Below are 13,148 nucleotides of genomic sequence, written 5' to 3'. Positions count from 1 at the left end.
CCTGGGCCAGAGAGCAGATCCTTCCCGTGGGGTGACTTCCTAACAGTCTCTGTTTTACACTGTGCTGAGGTATCAGGCCACAGTTTCACGTTACACAGCATCCTGTGTTTTCAGCTTTGCCACCAGGCAGATGAGCAGACGTTGGTCAAAGGATAACAACCCGGAGCTACTGCCACTAGTTAATTTCCACCACTTGCAATATGCTTTGGTGTCTCCCCTCCAACTCTATCAATGTGCATAATCTTAATTTGGAGGCAGATATTTTTACACAGCAGAAGACGTAATATTTGATAGAAAACAGCTTCATATTCCTTTAGCTATCTCAGAATAACTGCTCTTCTATCATGTTGGCCAAAGGATGACAAACCAGTTTTTCGTGGTTGTTTTGTTTTTTGTTTGTTTGTTTTTTAAGGAGGGTGCAGCTCAGTGGCCCACGTGGGGATCGAACCGGCAACGCTGGTGCTACCAGCACCACACTCCAACCAACTGAGCCAACTAGCCCCCCTGACAAACCAGTCTTGCTCAAAGGAAATATATTACCAAGAAATGGTTAAGAGCCTGCTGTCATCTCCCTCAGTGGCCTGTCTTCTGCTGCCAAAAAGATGGAGTAGACTGATGCAACTGCCTCTACTTTCTGGAGCTTTCCTCAGTTTTCATAGCTATCCCATATATTTTCTAAAAGGCAAATTTCAGCACTGCCAGGAGACTCAGGGACTCTTCCAGAACAGCAGCTAGTTATGATTTGGGGGACGTTTCAGCAGCTGTGTTCTTTCAATGTAATGATAATAACAAATTAACTTTTATTGGGCACTAAATCCATGCCAGGAACTGAATAAAGAATTCACATGGCTTACTTTATTCAACCTTCTTCATGACCCTGTGAGAAAGGAATCCCCGTTTTACAGATAAGATCATTAAGGCTTGACAAGGTTAAGGAACAAATTTACTGCTGCAGAGCCTGAAGCAAGGATTCAAGCCAGGACATCTAACTATAGACCGGCTCCTCTACATTGTGCTGAACTCTCACCACATGGATTCTACAGCATTTCACATATTGCTGCCTTGTTAAACACTGAGCGTGTGGGCAGACTAGGGTGGCACTATCATTCAGCAATGACTTCGGGGTTATGAAGGGATGGATGTCCCCTGCCAAAAGGACTCCACACTATTGTGTTTCTTGAATTATTTGGTCTGAACGTATTCGTTCATTCATTCAATTTTGCTTTTGGTCTCTTTCCCCTCTGGCATGCTGGAAGCTTTGCTATAGGATCTGTGCCTGCCTATATTATGTCTCCTCGTCTCCCGTCTTCCGATCTGCTGTTGGGACCTGGCTAACCAAGTCTGTTAGACTAATTCCTAAAGTAAAGAGTTCAGAGTGAGATCTTCTGAGGGGTAAGGAACACCAAGATAGAGGCACAGATTTATTTAAGGCTGCACTGTGCCCCTCTGGGGCCTTTTCATTTCCTTCCTGGGCATCACAAAAAGCAGCTCTGGTTAGATGAGACTTTGCCACAGTTACTTTGGCTTACAAGGACAAACCTATATAGAGTTATACCCCCTCCAAATGAACACAGCTTCAGATGTACTTATCATTTCACTCACAATAAAAGTGGAAGACCTTACAATGACTTCTAAGGCCCTACAGTCTCGAGCCTCCCAGTACCCATATGGCCCCCACTCTTACCAACACGCCTGTTTCACTTAGCTTTAGTTAAACAGAGCTACTTCTTATTCTTCCCATTGGTGCCCCATGTTTTCCCCTGCTCTAAGAAACCCATCTAAAAACTGTAACCATTCTTGAAGTCTCAGCTCAGATGCCACCTACAGCGTGAGGCTTTCACAGATTCACCACCAGGAAATAACATCGCCTCCTCGGAACATTTGTTAGCACATTATTTTGGCTTATCAGAGGTCTTATCAAGTCTACTATGTTAGAGTAGTAGTTCTCAACCAAGGTGATTTTAGCCCCTAAGAGATATTTGGCAATGTCTGGAGATGTTTTGCTTGTCCATAATACAAGGAGAGTGGAGTTGGTGCTCCTGGCGTCTAGTGGGTAGAGGCCAAGCATGCTGCTAAATATCCTGCAATGCACAGGACAGCCCCCCCAACACAGAATTGTCTGGCCCCAAATATCAGTAGTGCTGAGGTTTAGTAACTCTATGTGTTAGAGCGTATATAAATTATTAATTTTCCCTACTAGTTTATAGATTCTTCATGGAGAGGGCACAAATGCTCAATACAAGTATGTGGAATGAATGAAAGAAGCTGAACCAAGTTGCAAAAAGCCATGGTTCAGTCAAGACGTCTCGAGACCTTCAGGATTTCTGAGACCAGGGTGAATTCTTCAGCAAGCTTTGACTTGGGAGAGGCTGTGTGTGGGCTGAGGAGCAAAGAGAAGCCAGAGGAGAGGGGGCCAAGCCACACAGATATTAAACAAAGAGATATAAAACTCCTTTGCCGTTCCAAATGTTCAGCAACATCGTCTACACACATCTTTGTCAATTATTTTTGGGGTCGCCGGAATCGAGGCAGGAATATGAGCATGGAATAAGGACAACACACAATCAAAGGATCCAGACACTGAATTAATTCAATGAGTAGAGGAGCTCTAGATTAGAAAGAATTCTTTCCATCCTGGAAAGAATGGATGGTAGTACCTGCCATGTAGGTTCTGAGCAAATTTCACTTGAATCGCAAAAGACAGAGTACCTCAGCAGGTATTTAGGATGTGGATACATTCTATTCTTCTCAAATGTATTGCCACCCTTCCTCCTTCACCTCCATGGGAAGAATATATAGATCCCCAACCCACTTATGTTGGTCCTGGACACACAATGTGCTTTTTGGCCTCATCATGTGTGGGAGGTACTTCCCTGCTCCTTGACTTTGGGCTCAGCATGGTGACCTGCTTTAGCCAAAAGGATGTTAGCAGATACAACACAAGGAGAGGCTTGAAACGTGTTTGCTCAATTGGGCTTGTCCTCTTGTGCCTCTGCCAGCACCTTCGAAGAGCTTCTCTGGGCAACTGCTGTCCCTTCAGCCTGGGCTCTGGGAAGAACACATGGGGAATAGACTGGAGCCCAACCTAGAGTCAGAAGCCATGCCCAGTGAGACTTGCACCTTTCATTAGAATCACTCAGCTGAGCTCAACCTAGATCAACCAACACCCCCATCTATCAAAGAAGTATGAACAAGAATAAGTGACTTTCTCTTAAACCACTGAGCTTTAGAGCAGTTTGTCATAAAGTCCTATTGTGACAACAGCTAACTGATATAGCTGAAATATTAATATATTATAGGGATATGTCTATTATATATGTATATTATATGGTATATATGTGTGTGTATATATCCTAATTTTTATCATATATATCATGTATGATCTATACTAATACATACTTTTATCATATATATTATATGTACGCATATATAATATATAATATACATATATATGTCCCAAAAATACCTGAAGCTAAAAGATTAGAAAAAATACAAGCTACCTTTGCCCCACTTCCCCCAATCTTCAGAGAAAGATTGCCTTTGGGCACCCCTTCATGAGGATTAAGATTGAGAAAATAGGAAAATATCAGTGATAATTGTCTCTGGGTAATGGGATATTGGGTGATTTTAATTTTGTTCTTTCTAACTTTCAATATTTTCCCAATTAAAAAAAATTCATGTGTTCTTTACCTAAGCAGAATAAAAACAATACGTCGCTTTTTAAAAATGCTTCCTCTGGCCTCGTGCTGAGGAGGCAGCTTTCACAGGCCGTGGCACAGGGAAGAAACCAGGGCCTCAGCTGCTCATGTCAAGCGAGGGGTTAAATGGGTGCACCTCCACATCGATTTACAGTCAATTCAACCAACATTTACAGAGCTTGTTTGGATGGACTTGGAGCTAGGCACTACAGGGGATTCTAAAATAAATAAGATCGTGTAAAAATGGCTGACTTAAAAAAGGAAAAGGCTGACTCCAAGTAACTCGCTTCTCCTGGTGAAGCAGCCCCAAGTGGTTAAGAGTTCTCTGTGACCTGATGCCCACTGGCTGGCCCGACTGTCTCCACAGCCTGCCCATGGCTCTATGGGTTTCAGGGCTCTCAGCTATATAGTTCAAGTGCTAAAGATCTGGGTCATGATACGGAGTAACTGAGAAGGAACAGGGACAGAGAGAGAGAGAGAGAGAGGAGAGAGAGAGAGAGAGAGAGAGAGAGAGAGAGAGAGAGAGAGAGGAGAGAGAGAGAGAAAGGCAATGAAACTAGACTTTTGCGATAAGAACAACGGAGTTTCACTCAAAGGGAATGAATGAGCAAAACTGACAGTGTATGTAAGTCTAAGCAAGTCAGACCAAACAGCAGGTCTCTCTGCAAATGCACATGTGGGCTTGGGCCAGGACCTAAGGACGCTGGACGCCCAGGCTGTGATCTTTCTATGGAAAACCTGAGTCCTTGGCGCTGAGAAGCATCCCAAGAAACAGTGTCATGGGTTAGTAGCAAGTCATTACAGCTGGGCTAGAAATGCCAGTGTTTTGTAGTTTCATGACTGAAACCTAATGCAGTCTTCCCTGGAGGAGCCAAGTAGGATATTGCCGAGCTAAAAATAAAGAATGGGCAGGAAGTGTAATTTATACACGAGGTTAATCGAGGCTCTTCAGGCTGAGACAGGTGCACATAATAGCCTCTGACCGACTTGCTCAGTTTCTTCTGAGCAAAAAGGAGACTGCAATAGGCGGTGAGGAAAGGTGACACACTACAGCTGTGTAGGTTTCATTTACTGGAGATGAAGTTGCAGTCATGGCCAAATGGTCTTATAAAATCTACCTAGCCCCAACAGACCTTCCTCACAGGAAATACAAAGGATCTACAGCTCTAGGAAGTACATCAATCATTCTCTCATTCAAAATCCATCCATGCATTCATCCATCCAAGTTTTTGCAAGCACCTTCTATCAGGCATTACGCTGAGCATCAGGGACAGAGCTAAAGCAGCCAGTGTCTGCTCTGAGAGCTCTAGGTCAAGTGACGAGAACAGCCGAGCAAACACAGAAATTACACTACAACCTAGAAAGAGCAATCATAGAGGAAAGAACCACATGTTGTGGAAGTGTCAGCTCTCCCTGGGAGTGTGGCGGGACCCCAAGTTGCCTTCCCTCTCATTGGGGATGACAATGTGCTCAGCTGAAAATGTACCCATCCAGTTTCCATTGCAGGGAAAGGTGGCCACAGGACAGCTCTGACCAATGAGATGTAAGTAAACATTGTTGGGAGAGACTTCTGGGAAAGCCCCTTAAAAAGAGGAGGGTTGACTTAAGTGGCATATGTCCCTTTTCTTCTCCCTCCCTGCCTGCAGGGACCTGATGCTAGAGAGATGTATTAGTTTCCAACTGCTGCTGTAACAATGACCACAAAGGTAGTGGCTTACAACAATGTAAACTTATTATCTTACATTCCCCTGGATCAGAAGTCTGACATGAGTATCATCCCCAAAATCAAGGGGTTGGCAGAGTTGTGTTCCCTTCTGGAGGATCGAAGGATGAATCCATTGTCTTGCCTTTTCCAGCTCCCCGAGGCCACCCACATTGCTTGCCTCCATCTTCAAAGCCAGAAATAGTACATCTCCCTGACCATTGTTTCCCAGACATATCTTCCCCTGATTCTCTTCTTCTGACTCCCTCTTTCACTTTTAAGGATTCTTATGATTACATTGGGCCCACCCAGATAATGCAGCAGAATAATCTCCCTATTTTAAAGTCAGCTGTTTAGAAAGCTTAATTCCATCTGTAACTTTAATTCCCCTTTGCCATGTGACCTAATGTAGTCACAGTTTCTGGGGATTATGATGTGGACATCTTTGGGGGTCTATCACTCTGCCTACCATAAGGAATATGATGCTAGAGGTGGAGCAGTCATCTTGTGTCCACAGGGGCAAGAGTATACTAAGGATGGCTGAGTGTGTAGAAAGAGAGAAACTGCCCCGATTCTGGATGGCATCATGGAGTGACTGCACCAGCTCTGGATTGTTGGCCCCAGATTTCTCGTTATAAATTTAAGCCACTGTTGTGATCACAACTGAATTCAATTTCCAAAAGATACAAGGTGTCAGAAGAACTTAAATGAGTGGGTGATATGTTAGCTGAGCCTTGAAGGATGCATTCGCCAGGTGGAAAAGAGAAGAAAATGTGCCAGGCGGAGAAGACAGCATGGGCCAGAGCACAGAATATCGTGTGTCCCTACGCTTACCCATGCGGCCTGGCATGGCCTTTTCAGTCACTGCATTCTCTCCACTCCAGTTGACATGGCTCAGCATGCCTCAGAGAGGTCCTCAACATTCCCAGTCCTCATCCCCATAGCTCACTTTGTGCTTTCATTCTGCTGTGCCTTGCCTGGTCCAGAATTACCGGCCTTCAAGGCCCTATTGAGAACCTACCTTCTGTCCTCTGCAGTGGGAGAAAACAAGACCCAAATAATGAGAGAAGAAGAGAGGCTGAGAGAGAGGAATCCTGGGCCACTGATTCTCTATACCACTTCCCATTATCCTCTGCTATACCTTTAACCTTTTTACAGGAGCCAATAAAATTTTCTTTTGTGTGGGCAACTCTCAGTTGAATCAAAAGAGCGCAGACTAATACAAACTGGGTTTCCAATAGTCTTACTGTTTGGAAAGGACTTTGCTGGTAAACTCAGGTATGCTTCATTTTTCTTTCTCCATTAATGATGACAATAATTACAATACTAATACATTTAATGTTGTTTTGCTATGTATATATTGTAACAATAAAGATAATGATCAGGATTATTGAGTGTTTGCTGTGTGTTAGGTACTGTTCCAAGTATTTTACAGGCATTATGATACTTAATTTTCACAATATTCTATGAAGTCAGAAAACCTTTAACTGCCATCACACAGATAAAGGAACTGAGATACATAAAGGTCACCGACACGCCCAGGGTCACAAAGATAATGTGGGGCCAGGATCTGGACCCTGGTACTGAAGAACCAGTATTCTTTGCCACTGCTTTCAAGGACCTCCTATAACTACTTCCTCTTTTTTCCTTAGTTCTTCAAGAATGCATAGTGCAACCTGATGTATTTTGCATGCTCACAGAAACACAGAAGGTCAGGGTAGGAGTGGAAATCATTTAATCTAATTGCTTTTCAGAAACATGAAGCCCCTGAACTGTACTCCACTTAACAGTTATCCTAACCTCTGCTTGAAATCCTCCACACATGGGGAACTCATCACCTCCCAAGGCAGCCCATTCCCTCCCTGAACAGTACTAACCATCAGAATGCTTGCTCGCAGATTTAGGCAAAATTCATTTTCCTGTAGCTTTCACTAATTGTCTGAATTCCATCCCTTGGACATGCAGAGGTCAAGTTTAGCAAACACCATGACTTAAAGGAGCTCCATTCTGGGAAATGTGAAGACCCAGGGCAAACAGAATTTACTACCCAGTGGGGAGCATGGGTGATATGAATTGGGGCCCAGGAGTGAAGTGGGGGGTCGGGAAAGAGTGAAAGGAAACAGGTGGAATGACCAAGAAAAAGGGGGACATCCTGGCTTCCTCAAGGAATGTACTCAGCACTGACTAAAAGCTGAGGTGAGAGGAACGGTTATGTTCACAAAATCCTCAGCACCTTAAGAGTCAGTCTGAACAAGACCGGTCTATTCCTGACAATGGACTGAGCCTCTACAACTGTCCTCACACACATGTAGGGTTACACACACATGAACTGTGAACAGAGCAAACACTGCCGTTCAGCTGACACGCATTTGAGTCTCAGTAAATCCTCCCAGGATGAAAGGAGATGCTGACAGAATGGCCATTGGTGCTGAATTCAGACCTGTTCTCTTTTCTGGAACTGTGATTTCACAGTTGAGCAGTCAAGTGGGGTGCCTGTCTGGCCAATGTGCCAAAACAAGAACTTCAGGAAGGATGTTTGCTACTCAGAGGAGAGGAGAGCTGCCCACATCTTTATTTATCCAGCACAAGGAAAACTATAAGAGACCACTAGTTGTTCACCAATTTCCATCCTCTCCTTCTTTCCTAGCGACAGTCCCTAAGGTTTGGCCGGGGGTATGGCCACACAAAATAATGTCCACATTTTTCAGCATCTTTTATAGCCATTCACAGGACATTCTGGACAAAGGGATGTAAGTGAAAGCTCTGTAGGCCAGTTTCTAGAACCTTCTTTAGAGGTTCTTCTTCAGTCCTTCCTTCATCCTTCTGCCTGAAATGCACATGTGTGCAGGTGGCACGCTAACTGCCATCTTGGACTTTGAGGACAGGATAGGAGAGGGATAAGCTGGAAGAAGCCTGGGTCCCTGAGGAATTCACAGAGCACAGCCTCCAGACCGCCCTTGACTGACTACACGTGGATTTTTACTGGAGGGAGAAATAAACATCTTGTTGAAGCCACTGTTACTGTGGGTCTCGGTGACTTGCACCTCCATCTAATCCCAATATATACGAGACATTTGCCACATGTTGTTGAATTTTGGACAAATGACCATAGAAGTATGCTGAGGATGTAGGGCCATAGTTAATCACAGCCCAGAGCCTCAAAAATGAACCAACAGCAGCAGAAGAGAAAACGAGCAACTGCAAAGTTCTGAATTCATCACTGCTAATCAACGCTTGTAAATGGGGCTTGGCTGGAGCTGTGCCTCAGCCTCAATCTCTGACCCATCCCAAACCTTGGCAGAAAAGTTGCTAATCTTTACACAGTACTAACCATCCGAGTCCTAGCATTTCTTTGGTGTGCTGTGACTGTGATGTTTGTGTCAGTCTGACTCCCAGAGCCTTTGCCAGCTGCGTTAACATCAGTGCGGGCCAAGACTGGGCTGTCTACACACTTTAAACACCTGTCCGGCCCTGCAGTGCAGCCAGCTCATCACCCCCATACATAAGCCTTCACCACAGGGTGCTCACTCGTGACGCTGACGTTTCCGTTGCAGGGTAGGAGCAGAAGACACATTATATGTAGTTCCGAAGTGAGTGTGGTGACAGAGGCTAAGGGGGCTGGCAGCTGTTAATTCTGCCTGCCCAGAATCCCTGCCACTTTCCTTTAGGGAACAACATCCAGCTCCTCCCCCAGGAAACAATCTCTCTGGAGTTCTTTGTGGAGTTGGTGAAACTATTCATCCGAGGGCCCGTGTGCCTGGCCAAGGAATGGAAATATAGCTAATCCAGGTTGACTGAACTCTGGCCCAGTAATCTGCGTCCTGAGAGGAGTGAGGCAAGAATGGAGAGTGATGGTGGGTGAATCATTCCCACAGCACGATGCCGAAGACTGTCCCATTAGTTACTGCTGCCTGGATCTCCAACTCTGTCTGAGACCTGATTATAGGACCCCCCCTCTATTCTCTGGATATGTAACTCTCTCTCTCTCTCTCTCTCTCTCTCTCTCTCTCTCTCTCTCATTCTCTCTCTCTCCCTCTCTCTCTAATATCTCTCTATTTCTATACTCTAGGTAGAGCATAGAGCATTTGGGAAGAATATTGTTTGTTTTCACACAAATAGATGCTACAAAATTCATTTTCCATATTTCAGGAAGACAGTGCATTTGTTTCTATGGCACTCACAAAATATTTTTCACTTGTGACTCAACTTGCAAGGAAACAGCTTCCTTTTATTTAGATGAGTATATCTGGAATCACCACAGATCATTTGGTATTTTACTGTGAAAAAAGGTTAACAGCCCTTAAATAAACAGAGGATTTCCACTTCTCCTTAGGAAAGAACAGGACCTTCCTTGACTGCAAGGTGTCAATGGAAACTCAAACTCATTTCAGTTTTTTTTCTACGTCATCACTTATACAGAAATATGGCAAAGAACAGAGAATGGTCCCTTTAAGAATTCCTAAAATACAGCTCATATCCTTTCTTTTGTTGAAAAGCCCCTGGTGTCTCTCCACACCTTCCCAAATCCCATCAAACTACTTAGGCTGGAAGTTGGCACCCTCCCTGCTCTGCTCTAACCCCCTCTCAGCCTTACACCTTCCCCTGTGTTCCAGCCAAAACAGATTGCTACTCATTTTCCATGAAAAAGCCAGGAATGACTCCCACTTCCAACTCCATCTACTGAAAACATAACTAATAATTAAAGCCCCAACTGGACTCTGTCTCTTTAGTAAAAATGTTTTTCTTAAGTCCTCTCAATCTGATGTGTTCACTCCTTCCAAATCCCCATAGCATTTTCAGCCCTCTTAGGTACTTGGGGTACCCTGACTAGTATAAGAGTGGCAAAAATGAATGTATCCTCCTCAACACAATCTGTATCACCTTTCTCCCAAATATAGGTTTACTGAGCAATAGGACTATGTTTCGTGATTATATCTCATACTCTTCCCTGTACATATTTGTTGAGAGAAGGAAAAGCAAGGCAAAGCAAAAATACACTTTTAAAGATTCTATGATGAAACTAGCTTGGAAATGGTAATGTTAAATATAATTTTTCAAATCTTGGCTTGGTTTTGCTACTTTCCCCCCAAATATACTAATTTCCATATTTATTGAGGAAAAAAATTGATATTAAGTTAATTTATATCTTTATCAAAATACACAGCTGGGACATAGTAGCACTTTTCATTAAAATGTTCATTTAATCAAATTTAATCCCAAATACATCTAAACAAAAATTTCTTTCTACATAAGTTTTCCTTAGCCCATGGAAATCAGCCTCTCTCTCCTTTTCTTGTGTATTTATTCCATCTGGAATCACATGGCTCATCCCATCAGAATCTGGGCAAGTTGATTTCTGCTGCAGGAAATCATTTTCAAGCTCACACTGAACATTGATTCCTTGGGTGTGATTCCTGTTTGAGTCTGTTTCATCAGAAATAAAGAGTTTTGATTACATGAAAGTAAGATGATCTTTCAAAGCAGTAGTACACTTCTCAGTAGCTTAACCCTTTCTTCCCAAGAAACATCTCTTTTTGTAGGAAGAGAAAAAGTCCCATACAGCCTTCTTACCTCTAGCCTCTGACTCAGAGACTCTCCTATGAAGGCCCATGCCTCCTGTGCACCTGACCTTACGCAGATTCCTCTGAGATGGCGCTATGAATTAATTACCCCCATCCCTGTAGGTTCAACCTCTCTCCAAGATGCCTCCTTCCTTTTAGTCCATAAATAAGAATCAATTTTCTCATACCAAAAATAGATGAACTTCTCTTGAACCTATATCCTGTTCAAGTTACTCTTGAATCTCTCTTCCAGATTTCCCTAACAGCAGTTGCGCCTTGCTGTCTCAACATCCTCACATCTCAACCACCCCTCAGCTTACTCCACTCTGCTTTCTGTCCCCACCAATCTGTGGTATATGGTCTTGTTGAAGTCTGTGACGTCCTAACTGCCAAGTCTAATAGATACTCTTCAGCATGAACCTATTGCCTTCACTTTTTAAAAAACTGTGGACCACTCCTCCTCCCCTTTGGAGGCCATGACACCATATTCTCAATATGGGCTTCTCTTCTACTACTTCATCAAATGTTCACTTGGCGCTCACTTTTCTTGTTGTTCCACTTTTTATCCCTGGCTAATCATGTCCAGCCTTGTGCTTGAATTCCCACCTACGTGCTGACATCTACCCAACCTATATCTTCAACCTCTTTCCTGAACTCCAGCTTCTATACATACAACTGTATTTTCAATGTCTCCACCTGGATGGTCCATAGGGACCTCAAACCCAACATATGCAAGACCAAACTCATCTTTCTCCATAAAGCTTGTCCTTCCTCTTTTGCTCAGTTTTCAATACCACCACCAGTCCATTCTACCTAAGATGGAAACATGGATGTTACCTTGACCTCTCAGTTGCCCCTCTCTGATAATCACCGCACACATAAATTAGTCAATTTGCCCCATACATTTCCTTTATATCTCTTCCTCTTGAGCCCTGCCTGGGATCTCTCCCTCTTCCTAAATGCCTACAACAACCTTCTAACCAATCACTCTACCTCGATCCAGACTCATCACCCTCAAATTCAGACTGTGCCTAGACACACCACAGTTGCACTCCCCTGCTGAAAACCCCTCACAGACTCTCTGCTGTAAGCTCCTTACTGTGGCACACTTCCAGCCTCTCATTTACCTCCAGGAACAATGAGTTACTTTTAGGTCCCTGCACACAGGGTGCTCTTTCTTGCCTCAGTGCCTTTGCTCCTAACTCCCCCTTTGTCTGGATTGCCCTGGTTCTGTCTCTTCCTCCCCATCTCCTAAGTAATTATTACTCATTATTCAAGAATCTGTGCAGATATTGTCTCTTTCTGGAAGTCTTCCCTGACACCTTTCCCATGAAGGTACCTTTCCTCCTTGCTGCCATACCTCGTGGACATATTTTTATCACCAATTTTATCCCATTGTATTTTAATCACTTTTTTATGGATTTGGGGATCCCTTCCCAACTCCCATTCGCAAAGCTCTTGAGGATAACAGCCATCTTTAATTTATCTTTCTTTGAATATGGCTTCTAGCATTTACCTAGCTTGCTTCTAGCAAGAAACATGGCTCAGTGAAAGTTCCCAGAAAATGTTGGTTGAGTAAATGACTGTTTTAATGAATGCATAAATTGTTTCTCAGCAGAAAATAGCCTCAATTCCTTCACTTAAATGTGATTCTTAAAAGAACAATTTCAAACTAACGGAAACTCTGAACTTAGTAAAGAAATGATTAAAAAGAAACTTGTGTTACTTGCTCCCTCAAAGATAAAGTAATGTAGAATGCATCTGCTGTGTTTTCTAGACTTTTTACTCTTTCCCCAAAATATCTCAAACACATAATTTCGTCTGACCCGTGTGTGTGAGTGTGTGTGTGTGTGTGTTTGAGAAAGAGAAAGAGAAAGAGAGAGAGAGAGAGAGAGAGAGAGAGAGACTGTTCTTATTGACTCTGGGGCTCACCTAAATAAAACCACAGGTGGAAGACACACAGATATGCAGAAATTGGGCCAAATGATGGACAATCTCAGCATTTACTTCATTTCCCCCCGTGATTCTCTCTGAGTTCACCCCTTCACGCAGGAAGCATCTGGGCTTTCATAACTGATTGTGAAAATTGTTTGTGTGGCGCATTCCTCTCTTCCAAATCCCTGTTTACTCATTGTTTGTGCCTAAATCCAGTACTTGATGATAACTTTCCTGCTGAGTTAGTTTCCC

The 13,148-nt window shown here is 43.5% G+C and overlaps 1 protein-coding gene across 8 annotated transcripts in view; it reads right to left on the bottom strand.

Moving 5' to 3' along the window:
* PALM2AKAP2 (PALM2 and AKAP2 fusion) overlaps window positions 1-13,148 on the bottom strand; it is a 412,810-nt gene that overhangs the window by 197,432 nt on the left and 202,230 nt on the right. The gene's annotated exons all lie outside the window — the stretch shown is intronic.

The sequence above is a fragment of the Rhinolophus hipposideros genome, assembly GCF_964194185.1.
Source record: "Rhinolophus hipposideros genome assembly, chromosome: 11".
Taxonomy (NCBI): Eukaryota; Metazoa; Chordata; class Mammalia; order Chiroptera; family Rhinolophidae; genus Rhinolophus; species Rhinolophus hipposideros.
Note: the sequence above shows the minus strand (reverse complement) of the source record. Positions and strands in the feature narration are given on the sequence as shown.